This window comes from Trachypithecus francoisi, unplaced genomic scaffold (assembly GCF_009764315.1).
Source record: "Trachypithecus francoisi isolate TF-2019V2 unplaced genomic scaffold, Tfra_2.0 Lachesis_group17, whole genome shotgun sequence".
NCBI lineage: Eukaryota > Metazoa > Chordata > Mammalia > Primates > Cercopithecidae > Trachypithecus > Trachypithecus francoisi.
Window position 1 is genome coordinate 2,468,654 of NW_022681462.1, and position 15,774 is coordinate 2,484,427.

Here is a 15,774-nt window from a genome sequence, read left to right on the forward strand (position 1 = left end):
TTATTTTTAATTGTCTGTGTTGCATTCACTAGGAAAACTGAGCACAAAAACTATTTCTGCTTCTATCAAAACATCCAAACTATAGTGAATAGTATTAGTGACAGATGCCGCATGATATGAAGAAAGATTTTTCTAACTTGGAATCATAAACCCTAAGTTCAAGGTTTGCCTCTGTAGCTACTTAACTGTATGCTCTAAAGTAAGTCATTTCTCTGAGTTTCAATTTCCTATTCTATTAAAAAAGGAAATACCTTATAGATGATGAGATTAAATGACAAAACTATGTAATAAAAAGCTGCTGTTATTACACTATATTGATATTATTACACTGACACGGAGAACTGAATCAAGAGCACTTCAATCACTTAGAAATAAACATTTATCAGATCTGTGTATTTTTAAATTATGAACAAGTCAAAATTCTAATACTTCTTATTAATTTTACTTTATTTATTCTTTTAATGAATCACATATTCACATTTCACAAACATTTACTGAATGCCTACTCTAGGCCAGGCTGGAACCACTGCAGTGAACAAGTCCAAGCATGGCAGGTATGTTTTAAACAGACATTTTCAACCAAGTTCAGACCTAATCCAGCCTGGAGGGTAGAAGCATCAGAAGAGGCTGCCTGGAAGAGGTGACATTCAACAGTAAGAACTGGCTTGTTCCAGGGCTCTGGCTCCCAGGGGTCTAACAGAGATAAACACCATTAGCTCTTCTAAGAGGTAAACTGAGTCTGTCTCTGATGCTATGTCAAAGACCATGGAATTGGGCCAAAGTGAAAATTCCAGCTTTGCCTCTTACCAGCTGGACAGCCTTGGGAGAGCTGCTAGGCCTCTCTGGGCCTCAGTTCCCTGGTAAATTCAAGAAGACAGGAGAAATCGCTTTCTAGGATAGCTGTAAAGACTGATTAACAGGGTGGAGCACAGGTGATGGGCAAATGTAAATAATTATAAGCATTATTTCTCTAGTGTGTGTGTCCAGACACCATCCTCCTCCTAATTCCAGATCCTTCCCCTTCAAAGACCCCAGGAAGCCCAGGGGACAACCAGACCAGGGACATGGCAGGCTGGGTTGCAGGGCCATGGCCACATTTTTGAGCCAGCCAGAGTCCTACTGATCTGGTTTGGCTGTACCCCCACCCAAGTCTCATCTTGAATCGTAGCTCCCATAGTTCCCATGTGTTGTGGGCGGGACCCTGTGGAGACAGCTGAATCATGGGGGTGGGTTCCCCCACACTGTTCTTGTGATAGTGAGTAAGTCTTACAAGATCTGATGGTTTTGGTGAGAGGTTTCCCCTTTCACTTGATTCTCATTTTCTCTCTTGTCTGTTGCCATGGAAGACATGCCTTTTGCCTTTTGCCATGATTATGAGGCCTTCCTTCCCAGACATGTGGAACTGTGAGTCCATTTTTCTTCATAAATTACCCAGTCTTGGGTATGTCTTTATCAGCAGCGTGGAAACGGACTAATACACCTACCTATCCATTTTAAATACAGCGATAGCTCATAAAAATGCTCAATTGTTAAAAGACTCAATGATATACAAAATATCATCTGTCTTATAAAGACTGTCAAAATACTTCATACTTGAGAAAAACAAACAAAAAAGGTACAGCTTAATCCTGGAAATTATAAAACCATCAAATTAGAAAAAGTTTTTATAACAGGTTTTCTGAAAAAGTATTATAATTTCTGTAATTGAAAGTAGTTCTAATTTTTGTTGTTCAGTCTAACAACTCATGAGTAAGACAGTTTCATGAGACCACGTCCTTCAAACTCTTAAACTATGGAGACACAATTGGAATATAGCTCAAAGCTCTTTGTACTTCCTCTATAGAAGTCCAAACATTAGTGATTTCTTTTTAACTAAATTATCATTCACAAATTTGACCAATGAGTATTCAACCGCTCATCAATCTATAATTTTGAAGAATATGAACAAGCATGGTTTTTACGAACTTCACTGTGTTTAACAACCTGAAATTCAATTTGATAAGCATTTAATGAAGGACAATGATTTGTCCACCTAAAGAAACAGGAATACAAAGGTGAATAACACCAGTTCCAGGTCTCTGGCAGGCTGTCGAAGAGGGGAACTAAGAAGAATAAACTTATGTGAACATAGATTTGTTAAGTAATGTGTAGTAAAATTTGCAAAACAAAGTAATCCATGTGTACTACTATACAAAATCCTATGTTGCTTTCTAGTTAACGTATCTAGTAAAAGATTCACTTAAACAACTGTAATTTGTGTCACTTTACACAAATTACAAATTTAACAAAAGCAGTTCTAGGAGGGAAGAAGAACAAATAACAATCCTTCTCAAACTATTTCAAAAATGTGGAAGAGGAGGGAACACTTCCAAACTCTTTTTTTTTTTTTTTTTTTTTTTTGACACGAAGTCTCGCTTTGTCACCTAGGCTGGAGTGCTGTGGCCGGATCTCAGCTCACTGCAAGCTCCGCCTCCCGGGTTCATGCCATTCTCCTGCCTCAGCCTCCCGGGTAGCTGGGACTACAGGCGCCCGCCACCTCGCCCGGCTAGTTTTTTGTAGCTTTTAGTAGAGACGAGGTTTCACCGTGTTAGCCAGAATGCTCTCGATCTCCTGACCTCGTGATCCGCCCGTCTCGGCCTCCCAAAGTGCTGGGATTACAGGCTTGAGCCACCGCGCCCGGCCCCAAACTCTTCTTAATGAGGCCAGTGCCACTCTGACACCAAAGCCATATGAGGACATTACAATAAAATTATAGGCCAATATTTGTGGCGAATATACATGCAAAAATCCTCAACAAAATACTAGCATTCAGCTACACATTAAAAGAATCATTCACCATGATCAAGTGGGACTTATCCTTGGGATCCAAGAATGGTCCAACATACACAAATCAACGAATGTGATAACTCACATGAATGAAATAAAGGACAGAAACCATACCATCATCTCATTAGATGCAGAAAATACACTGGACAAAATTCAACATGCTTTCATGATGAGAAAGTTCTCACCAACCTAGGTACAGAAAGAATGCACCTCAACACAAGAAAGCCATGTATACGAGAGACCAACAGCTAATGTTACGCTGCGTGGTAAAAAATTAAAGCTTTTCCTTGAATATCTGGAACAAGACAGGGAAGCACACTCTCACCACTTCTATTCAACATAATACTAGAAGTCCCTGACACACTAATTAGCCAAGAGAAAGAAATAAAAGGTATCTAAATAGAAAAAGAAGTGAAATTGTCACTTTTTGCTGATGACATGATCAACTCACACTTACAGAAAACCCTAACGTTTCCACTAAAAAACTGTTAGAAGTAATAAATACAATAAAGTTGTGGATACAAAATCAATATACAAACATCAGCAACATTTCTATATACTAACAATGAACTATCTGAAAAAGAAATCAAGAGAACAATCCCATGTAGTACAGCTACCAAAAAAAAAAATACTTCGGAAAAAATGTAACCAAGGAAGTGAAAGAACTAGACACCAAAAATTATAAAACGTTGATGAAATAATTTGAAGAACACAGAAATAAATAGAAAGATATCTTGTGTTCATGGATTGGAAGAATTAATATCATTTAAATGTCCATAGTACCCAAAGTGATCTACAGATTCAATGTAATCCCTGTCAAAAAATTTAATGACATTTTTCTCAGAAATGGGAAAAAATCCTAAAATTCATATATAACCACACACACACACACACACACACACACACCACACAACGAATACCAAGTTAATCATGAGGAAAAACAATAAAGCTGATGGCAACACACCTTATTATTTCAAACTCTACTATGAAGCTACAGTAATGTAAACAGTATGGTATTGATTTTTTAAAAACAGACACACTGGCCAATGGAATAGAATATAGAGCCTAGAAATGAACCCATGTATGTATGGTCAATTGATTTTTGGCAAAGGTGCCAAGAACACGCAATGAAAAAAGTTTCTTTAGTAAATGGTACTGAGAAAACTGGATATCCACATACAGATGAATGAAAGTGGACCTTCAACTCCCAACAAATACACAAATCAACTCAAAATGGAATGCAAACAAAAGAAGACTCTAAAACTACCAGAAAAACTACACAACACTGGCCTGGGCAAAGGTTTTTTAGATATGATCCCAAAAGCTCATGCAACAAGAACAAAAATAGACAAACAGGATCACATCTAACTAACACTCTTCTACATGGCAAAGCAGATAATTCACAGCATGCCTGATAACCTATGGGTTAGGAGAAAACACCTGCATGCTGCACATCTGATAAGAAGTTAATATCCAAAATATGTAAGGAACTCAAACAGTTCAAGAGTAAGAAAAAACACTGAAAAAATAGGCAAGGGACCTGAACAGACATTTCCCAAAAGAAGACACACAAATGGCCAACAGATATATGAAAAGTGCTCAACAATGCTAATCATTAAGGAAATGCAAATTAAAACCACAATCAGATATCATCACATCTGTCATGATGGCTGTCAAAAAGACAAGAGATAACAAGTATTAAGAAGAATGTGGAGAAAAGAAATGGATGGCTATATACACTGTATCCATGCTGGATACATACATGGATCTACCATATCCATATTATCAAGCTCTGAGTATAGGTTGGTATATAAAGAAGATTTCTGCTTGTAGAACTTAAAACTGGTGAGAGAAGCAGTTCATAAGCAAACAAAAATATGTACACATATGGATGTATATATATAACTGAATATTGTTACAAAAATAGAATGCAATAATAGAGGAAACACAGAGATGACCTATGTCAACATTACATTAAGAGAAAATCTGTCTGAAGATTTAACATTTAAGCCTAAATTTGATATATATATTTCTATTCAAATGTACAAAACTAAACAGAAAATATTAAAAGGGCTATTTTAAGTTTATTAATTGGAGCTTTGTCCTTAATAGTATGTTGATGCTATAGCAGTGGTTCTCACTTTTTGTAAGAACCCATTTAGTTCAAAAGATGTTCATCATCTACCCATCTCTGATCACCTCCATGAACAGTCTCCCAGTCCAAGCCTCACCTCGATTATGGCAACAGCTTTCTAACTAGTCTCCTTTCTTTTGCCCTTACCAAAGCAGACAGTAGGATCCTTTTTAAAAAGGTTAACTCATATTATTCTTGCCAAAAATGCAGAGCCAAAATAGAATCATGAGAAAATAGCAGATAAATCCAAACGGAGACATTTTACAAAATAACTGACCAGTACTCAACAAATTTGTCCAAGTTCATGAAAGACGCAAACATACTGAGGAGCTGTCATGGACAGCAGGAAGCTAAGGCATGAGAGCCACTAACTGCAGTGTGGTGTTCCGTAGTGCACGCTGGAACAGAAAGGCAAACCCACGCGGAAAAACGTGAAACTCAGGTAAAGTCTCTAGTTTGGTTGAGTATCATACCAGTGTTAATTTCCTGGTTTTAATAACTATGATATGGGTACAAAAGTTGTTAACATCAGAGTAAGCTGAGCGAAGGAGATACCCTCTATAATTTTTGCAACTTTCTATAAATCTAAAATTATTTCAGATTAAAAAGTCGTTTTAGATACTTTTTTTTTTTTTAAAGGGTTATTAGTAAAGTGTCTTCTCTATTAAAAACTCTCCAATGACTTTCCATCTAAATTAGGGTCAGGATTGGCAAAACAGATCTGCTGCCTGTTATCCTTAAGTAAAACGTTATTGAAACTCAACCCCACTCGTTCATGTATTGTTTATGGCTGTTTTCAAGCTAAAATGGCAAAGCTGAATAGTTCCAACAGAGACTGTATGACTCCCAAAGCCTAAAATATTTACTATTGGTCCTTTAAAAAAAGTTTGCCAGCCCTAATGACTTAGGGTAAAAGCCAAGTTCTTGCAATGGCCTGTAGCATGCTATGTGATCTGGCCCACTCCACCCTTCTCTGACTGCCTCCTCCTACTGAGCCCCCCACCTTCTCTATTCAAGCCATATAGGCTTGCTGTTTGGCAAAATGTGCCAAGCAATGCTCTTGTCACGAGGCCTTTGCACATACAGTTCCTCTGCTTGGATTGTCCAACTCTTACATCCCTCAGGCTTTTGCCCAAATGTCCTGTCTACCCTCCCTGGGCAACCCAAAGCCTCTTTTCTTATTTACTGATTTATCCTCCACAGCACTCACTATCATCTAACATTCACCTAACATATTACATATTTCGGGGTTTCCTCGATAAGTTTCAGTGGGCAGAGGCTTGTAAAAATATTTACTTAATTACAAGCAAATTATTTGCTTGTAAATATTTATTGAATCACAAGCAAACTTTATGGAATATTGTTCATACATAATACACATACCATTTCTTTCCTATAGCAGTTTGTATGATTTTTCTTTTTTAAGAAACATAGTCTTGCTCTGTCATCCAGGTTGCAGTGCAGTGGCATGAGTGATCATAGTTCACTGCAGCCTGGAATTCCTGGGCTCAAGTGATCCTCCCACCTCAGCCTCCCAAGTAGTTGGGCACAGGTGTGCACCACCATGCCTGGATACATTTTTATTTTTTGTACAGATGAGGTCTTGCTATGTTGCCCAGGCTGATCCCAAGCTCCTGGGCTTAAGCAATCCTCCCACTCAAGTCTCCCAAAGTACTGGGAGTCACCATGCCCAGCCAGTTTGTATGATTTATAACCAATGCATAAACATTTTTAAATCTAGCTGCTGAAAAATTACAGGCCAAAATAACACTGATACACCAATACAATAAATCTAGCATTTAAAATCAAGAATAGAAGCTAGACAGATTAAAAAACTAGACAGATAATTAGCAAGTATATAGAAGACCTGAACACTATCAACCAACTTGATCTAATATGTATCTATAGAAAGACACTTCTAGCTACTCAGGAGGCTGAGGCAGGAAGATTGCTTGAGCTCAGGAGTTCGAGACCAGCCACTGCCACACAGTGAGACAAAAATTAAAAACAAACACTGAAACAATTAGCCATGGAAAGGCATGGTGGCTCATGCCTGTAATTTCAGTGCTTTGGGAGGTCAAGGTGGGAGAATTGCTTGAGCCCAGGAGCTCAAGGTTACAGTGAGCTATGATCACAACATTATACTCTAGCCTGGGTGACAGAGCAAGAGTCCATCTCTAACATAATAAATAGATTAGATGGACAGATAGATTAGACAGACAAATGACAGATTAGATAGATGACTGTGGAAGGACGGAAGGAAGGACGAAAGGAAAAAGGGGAAGGGGTGGGGAGGGGAGGGAAGGGAAGGGAAAATAGGAGGGAGGAAGGGAGGGAAGGCACTTTACTGGATAACAGCAGAATTCATTCTTTTTAAGAACACATGAAACACTGTCCAGGACAGCCCATACACTAGGTCATAAACAAGTACTGATAAATTTTTTTTTTTGAGACAGAGTCTCGCTCTGTCGCCCAGGCTGGAGTGCAGTGGCGCGATCTCCGCTCACTGCAAGCTCCGTCTCCTGGGTTTACGCCATTCTCCTGCCTCAGCCTCCCGAGTAGCTGGGACTACAGGCGCCCGCCACCTCGCCCGGCTAGTTTTTTGTGTTTTTTAGTAGAGACGGGGTTTCATCGTGTAGACCAGGATGGTCTCGATCTCCTGACCTCGTGATCCGCCCGTCTCGGCCTCCCAAAGTGCTGGGATTACAGGCTTGAGCCACCGCGCCCGGCCAATAAATTTTAAAGGACTGAAATCATGCAAAGTATGTATTCTCTCACTATGAAGTAGTTACATTACAAATCAACAAAAGAAGAAAATTTTGGAAATCCTCAAATGGGTAAAAAAAATTTAAACACTTTTCTAAATAACTCATGGGTCAAAGAAGAGATTATAAGAGGATCAGAAAGTATTTTGATCTGAATGAAAATGAAAACATGACATATCAAAATTTATGGGATGCAGCCAAAGTGGTGCTTAGAGGGAAAGTCATAGCTTTAAACTGGCTATATTAGAAAAGAAGAAAGCCTTCCAACCAATAATCTACCCAATCACCTTAAAAATCCCGAAAAAGAAAAGTAAGCCAAACTAAAAGCAGCAGAATAAAGCTAGTAAGATTAGAGTGAAAAACTAATAAAATAGAACACAGAAAAACGATAGAGAAAGTCACAGGGAGTTTTTTTACTTTACTTGCTACCTAAAAGGACCCAGAAGAGGAGGAAACGGAGAAGGGAAAGCAAAGAAAATAGGGGCTGGGGAATGGGCGGGGGAATGAAAACAGGAGACTATTTTAACCAGCTTTGTAGAACTACTGGACACTTTAGCCAGCGGAGGAATGAAAACAGGAGACTATTTTAACCAGCTTTGTAGAACTACTGGACACTTTAGCCAGCGGAGGAATGAAAACAGGAGACTATTTTAACCAGCTTTGTAGAACTATCGGACACTTTAGCCAGCGGAGGAATGAAAACAGGAGCCTATTTTAATCAGCTTTGTAGAACTATTGGACACTTTAGCCATATACATGTATAACTAATAATTTTTTTTCAAAAAGCAGAAAAATAAAGCTAATGGCATTAAATATTAATATTCTAGGGTACTGCTAGACTTTAATTTGGGGCCAAAATTTATTATCTAATGGATTTTTAAAGATTTTTTTTTTGAGATAAGGTCTCTGTCACCCAAACTGGATGCAGTAGCTTGATCACAGCTCAGTGAAGCCTTGAACTCCTGAGCTGAAGCGATCCTCCTACCTCAACCTCCTGAGTAGCTGGGACTACAGGTGTGTACCACAATGCCTGGATAATTAAAAACATTTTTTTAGAGAGAGAGTCTTGCTCTGTTGCGCAGGCTGGTCTACAACTCCTGGCCTCAAGTGATCCTCCTGCCTCAGCCTCCTACGTCATTGGGATTACAGGCAGGAGTCACCATGTCTGGCCTTTAAAGAGTTTTAATCTCTTCCAGTACCTTCCTCATTTTGGTACTTCAATGGACACTTGTTCAGTAAGTAAAAGAAAACTTAAAATGAAATGTGCCCTTTTGCCTTTAAAAAAAAATATGATTAACAGGCAACTAAAAGAGTTTGTATTGTTTCTATGGCTGTTGTACTCTTCAGGTGCTTTGGGATAGAAAAAGAGTTCAAAAACATTCAGGTAACTAAACCTTGACTGAAGGCAGACTGAACTGTCTAACTAGAACAGACTCAGCTACTTACACAGAGTTTGGGTGGGAACACAGCACTGACAGCACTTCCCACTTTCCCTCCTGGAAATCATATACAATCATCAATGAGAACCTGATACAAAAACTGCAAACTTTATTTTAGGGTATTAATAGCCCAAATTCTTAAACTCCAAAGGGATCCAGTTTAGTCCTAATAACCAGAGGTAACATGAAGAGTTGCACAGGCTAGCAGTACTTGCAGGAAGCGGCCCAACTGTGTGGCAGAAGGAAAGGCAGAGTCATCTGGAACACTACTCTGTCACCTCATCCTCCTGTAAACCAGCAGCCTAGGGAAAACTTCATCTCCAATGATGATCCTTAAAGATGAACCAGCACAGCAACTATCCAAAGTAATAAGACAAAAGGGGGAAGTTCAGCAGAACAAAAACTATATGTATGTATGTGTGTATAAACATGTATAAACATGCACACACACACACACACACACACACCAGGTGAAAAATTATGACCAAACATTTCACCATTAATTAAAAATAACAAAAAGCTCCCAATTAAAGCAGTTGCCACCAGGCAGCAAAATGCATATTAATTCTGATATCTAAAAAATAAATAATGAAAATAAATCAAGTTAGCATTTGGGTGAACATGTCTGAAAAGTAAAAAATGGAACTAAAATAGAAGAAAAAATTAATAATGTTAAAAGCAGACATCAATGGATGAGAAAACAAACAAAAAAGGAAATAATAAATAAACCCAAGAAGGTTTTCAGAACATCATAAATTAAAATGGATCCGTTAAGTAGCCAGTCACAAATACACAAGCGTGCACAAACCAATCGGGGGGAAGAATCGCAAAAAGAACAGGAGCCTGCATTTCCCACCTCTGCCTAAAACAAAGTTTAAAAGTTGGATAAAATGGATAATTTTCCAGGAAAAAAAATATTTTATCAAAATCAGAAGGAAATCTAAATAGCTGTTTATGCTCTAATATGAACATTAACCTTATACCATCTGCACAGAATTAGGGCCATTACATGTCTCTGAATAGGTACAGCTATCAACAGTCACCACAGTAAACTGAGTGTCTAAAACACAGCACTGGAAGGAACACTGTTCAGTGTATACAACATACATGGAGATTTAAAACACCATCTGATTATATTTCTATCAAAAAATTAATTAAAACACAAAAGAAATAATATTTCTTAGTATTAATGAAATGTACAACAGAAAATAAAAATAAAAACCAAAAATGCCAGAGCAATTTAATAATAAATACTCTCTGGTTATTCAACTTCTGTATTCCTGCTGTGCAAATTCCTTTTTTCTTTTTTTTTTTTTTGAGACAAGAGTCTCACTCTGTCGCCCAGGTTGGAGTGCAGTGGCGCAATCTGTCACCCAGGTTGGAGTGCAGTGACGCGATCTCGGCTCACTGCAACCTCTGCCTCCTGGGTTCAAGCAATTCTCCCGCCTTAGCCTCCCAAGTAGCTGGGACTACAGTAGCTGGAACTACAGGCACGCACCACCATGCCCAGTTAATTTTTGTATTTTCAGTAGAGGTGGGGTTTCACCAAGTTGGCCACAATGGTCTCGATCTCTTGACCTCATGATCCACCCGCCTCAGCCTCCCAAAGTGCTGGGATTACAGGCCTGGCCACTGCGCCTGGCCTCTACTGTGCAAATTTCAGACCCTAGGCCAACTAGCCCTGTTAAACCAGCTTACATCAAAGAGTTTAAAGAAGGCACAATAAAGGCCTCAGGCACTCTTCCTGTGAAGCACAAACTAGAATGTGTACTATAGTTAAAATAAGAACACTGGAGAGGGCGGAGCAAGATGGCAGAATAGGAACAGCTCCAGTCTCCAGCTCCCAGCACGAGCGACACAGAAGACGGGTGATTTCTGCATTTTCAACTGAGGTACTGGGGTCATCTCACTAGGGAGTGCCGGACAATTGGAGCTGGTCAGCTGCTGCAGCCCAACCAGCGACAGCTGAAGCAGGGCGAGGCATCCCCCCTCACCTGCGAAGCGCAAGGGGGAAGGGAATCCCTTTTCCTAGCCAGGGGAACTGAGACACACAACACCTGGAAAATCGGGTAATCCCACCCCAATACTGTGCTTTACCAAGGGTCTTAGCAAACGGCACACCAGGAGATTATATCGCACCACCTGGCCAGGAGGGTCCCACGCCCACAGAGCCTCCCCCATTGCTAGCACAGCAGTCTGCAATCTAACCACAAGGCAGGAGCAAGGCTGGGGGAGGGTCGCCCGCCATTGCCGAGCCTTAAGTAGGTAAACAAAGCCGCTGGGAAGCCCGAACTGGGTGGAGCCCATAGCAGCTCAAGGAGACCTGCCTGTCTCTGTAGACTCCACCTCTGGGGACAGGGCACAGCTAAACAAAAAAAGCAGCAGAAGCCTCTGCAGACGCAAACGACCCTGTCTGACAGCTTTGAAGAGAGCAGTGGATCTCCCCACACGGAGGCTGAGATCTGAGAACGGACAGACTACCTGCTCAAGTGGGTCCCTGACCCCTAGTAGCCTAACTGGGAGACATCCCCCACTAAGTGCAGACCAACACCCTACACATCACACGGTGGGGTACACCCCTGAGACAAAACTTCCAAAGCAAGAATCAGACAGGTACACTCGCTGTTCACCAATATTCTATCTTCTGCAGCCTCTGCTGCTGATACCCAGGCAAACAGGGTCTGGAGTGGACCTCAAGCAATCTCTAACAGACCTGCAGCTGAGGGTCCTGACTGTTAGAAGGAAAACTAACAAACAGGAAGGACACCCACACCAAAACCATCATCAAAGACCAAAGGCAGATAAAACAACAAAGATGGGGAAAAAGCAGGGCAGAAAAGCTGGAAATTCAAAAAATAAGAGTGCATCTCCCCCTCCAAAGGAATGCAGCTCATTGCCAGCAATGGATCAAAGCTGGATGGAGAATGACGAGTTGAGAGAAGAAGGTTTCAGTCCATCAAACTTCTCAGAGCTAAAGGAGGAATTATGTACCCAGTGCAAACTAAAAATCTTGAGAAAAGAGTGGAAGAATGGATAACTAGAATAATCAATGCAGAGAAGGCCATAAACGAACTGACAGAGATAAAAACCATGACACAAGAAATACGTGACAAATGCACAAGCTTCAGTAACCAACTCGATCAACTGGAAGAAAGAGTATCAGCAATTGAGGATCAAATGAATGAAATGAAGCGAGAAGAGAAGTCTAAAGAAAAAAGAGGAAAAAGAAATGAACAAAGCCTGCAAGAAGTATGGGATTATGTGAAAAGACCAAACCTACGTCTGATTGGGGTGCCTGAAAGTGAGGGGAAAATGGAACCAAGTTGGAAAACACTCTTCAGGATATCATCCAGGAGAACTTCCCCAACCTAGTAAAGCAGGTCAACATTCAAATTCAGGAAATACAGAGAACGCCACAAAGATACTCCTCCAGAAGAGCAACTCCAAGACACATAATTGTCAGATTCTCCAAAGTTGAAACGAAGGAAAAACTGTTAAGGGAAGCCAGAGAGAAAGGTCGGGTTACCCACAAAGGGAAGCCCATCAGACTAACAGCAGATCTCTTGGCAGAAACTCTACAAGCCAGAAGAGAGTGGGGGCCAATATTCGACATTCTTAAACAAAAGAATTTTAAACCCAGAATTTCCTATCCAGCCAAACTAAGTTTCATAAGTGAAGGAGAAATAAAATCCTTTACAGATAAGCAAATGCTTAGAGATTTTGTCACCACCAGGCCTGCCTTACAAGAGACCCTGAAGGAAGCACTAAACATGGAAAGGAACAACTGGTACCAGCCATTGCAAAAACATGCCAAAATGTAAAGACCATCGATGCTAGGAAGCAACTGCATCAACTAACGAGGAAAATAACCAGTTAATATCATAATGGCAGGATCAAGTTCACACATAACAATATTAACCTTAAATGTTAATGGACTAAATGCTCCAATTAAAAGACACAGACTGGCAAACTGGATAAAGAGTCAAGACCCATCTCACATGCAGAGGCACACATAGGCTCAAAATGAAGGGATGGAGGAATATCTACCAAGCAAATGGAGAACAAAAAAAACGCAGCGGTTGCAATCCTAGTCTCTGATAAAACAGACTTTAAACCATCAAAGATCAAAAGAGACAAAGAAGGCCATTACATAATGGTAAAGGGATCAATTCAACAGGAAGAGCTAACTATCCTAAGTATATATGCGCCCAGTATAGGAGCACCCCGATTCATAAAGCAAGTCCTTAGAGCCTTACAGAGAGACTTAGACTCCCATACAATAATAATGGGAGACTTTAACACCCCACTGTCAACATTAGACAGATCAACAAGACAGAAAGTTAACAAGGATATCCAGGAATTGAACTGAACTCTGCACCAAGTAGACCTAATAGACATCTACAGAACTCTCCACCCAAATCAACAGAATATACATTCTTCTCAGCACCCCATCGCACTTATTCCAAAATTGACCACATAATAGGAAGTAAAGCACTCCTCAGCAAATGTAAAAGAACAGAAATTATAACAAACTGTCTCTCAGACCACAGTGCAATCAAACTAGAACTCAGGACTAAGAAACTCAATCAAAACCGCTCAACTACATGGAAACTGAACAACCTGCTCCTGAATGACTACTGGGTACATAAAGAAATGAAGGCAGAAATAAAGATGTTCTTTGAAACCAGTGAGAACAAAGATACAACATACCAGAATCTCTGGGACACATTTAAAGCAGTGTGTAGAGGGAAATTTATAGCACTAAATGCCCACAAGAGAAAGCTGGAAAGATCTAAAATTGACATTCTAACATCACAACTAAAAGAATTAGAGAAGCAAGAGCAAACACATTCAAAAGCTAGCAGAAGGCAAGAAATAACTCAGATCAGAGCAGAACTGAAGGAGATAGAGACACAAAAAACCCTCCAAAAAATCAATGAATCCAGGAGCTGGTTTTTTGAAAATATCAACAAAATTGATAAACTGCTAGCAAGACTAATAAAGAAGAAAAGAGAGAAGAATCAAGTAGACACAATAAATAATGATAAAGGGGATACCACCACCGACCCCACAGAAATACAAACTACCATCAGAGAATACTAGAAACACCTCTACGCAAATCAACTAGAAAATCTAGAAGAAATGGATAATTTCCTGGACACTTACACTCTCCCAAGACTAAACCAGGAAGAAGTTGAATCCCTGAATGGACCAATAGCAGGCTCTGAAATTGAGGCAATAATTAATAACCTACCAACCAAAAAAAGTCCAGGACCAGATGGATTCACAGCTGAATTCTACCAGAGGTACAAGGAGGAGCTGGTACCATTCCTTCTGAAACTATTCCAATCAATTGAAAAAGAGGGAATCCTCCCTAACTCATTTTATGAGGCCAACATCATCTTGATACCAAAGCCTGGCAGAGACACAACAAAAAAAGAGAATTTTAGACCAATATCCCTGATGAACATCGATGCAAAAATCCTCAATAAAATACTGGCAAACCAAATCCAGCAGCACATCAAAAAGCTTATCCACCATGATCAAGTGGGTTTCATCCCTGGGATGCAAGGCTGGTTCAACATACGCAAATCAATAAACGTAATCCAGCATATGAAAAGAACCAAAGACAAAAACCACATGATTATCTCAATAGATGCAGAAAAGGCCTTTGACAAAATTCAACAGCCCTTCATGCTAAAAACTCTCAATAAACTAGGTATTGATGGAACGTATCTCAAAATAATAAGAGCTATTTATGACAAACCCACAGCTAATATCATACTGAATGGGCAAAAACTGGCAAAATTCCCTTTGAAAACTGGCACAAGACAGGGATGCCCTCTCTCACCACTCCTATTCAACATAGTGTTGGAAGTTCTGGCTAGGGCAATCAGGCAAGAGAAAGAAATAAAGGGTATTCAGTTAGGAAAAGAAGAAGCCAAATTGTCCCTGTTTGCAGATGACATGATTGTATATTTAGAAAACCCCATCATCTCAGCCCAAAATCTCCTTAAGCTGATAAGCAACTTCAGCAGTCTCAGGATACAAAATTAATGTGCAAAAATCACAAGCATTCTTACACACCAGTAATAGAAAAACAGAGAGCCAAATCAGGAATGAACTTCCATTCACAATTGCTTCAAAGAGAATAAAATACCTAGGAATCCAACTTATAAGGGATGTAAAGGACCTCTTCAAGGAGAACTACAAACCACTGCTCAATGAAATAAAAGGGGACACAAACAAATGGAAGAACATACCATGCTCATGGATAGAAAGAATCAATATTGTGAAAATGGCCATACTGCCCAAGGTAATTTATAGATTCAATGCCATCCCCATCAAGCTTGAGTTTCTTCACAGAATTGGAAAAAACTGCTTTAAAGTTCATATGGAACCCAAAAAGAGCCCACATTTCCAAGACAATCCTAAGTCAAAAGAACCAACCTGGAGGCATCACACCACCTGACTTCAAACTATACTACAAGGCTACAGTAACCAAAACAGCATGGTACTGGTACCAAAACAGAGATATAGACCAATGGAACAGAACAGAGTCCTCAGAAATAATACCACACATCTACAGCCATCTGATCTTTGACAAACC

The 15,774-nt window shown here is 39.8% G+C and overlaps 1 protein-coding gene across 3 annotated transcripts in view; it reads right to left on the reverse strand.

Annotated features, from left to right (window-relative positions):
- The window catches only part of MGAT4A (alpha-1,3-mannosyl-glycoprotein 4-beta-N-acetylglucosaminyltransferase A), a 128,927-nt gene that overhangs the window by 41,707 nt on the left and 71,446 nt on the right, over positions 1–15,774 (reverse strand). The window lies entirely within an intron of this gene.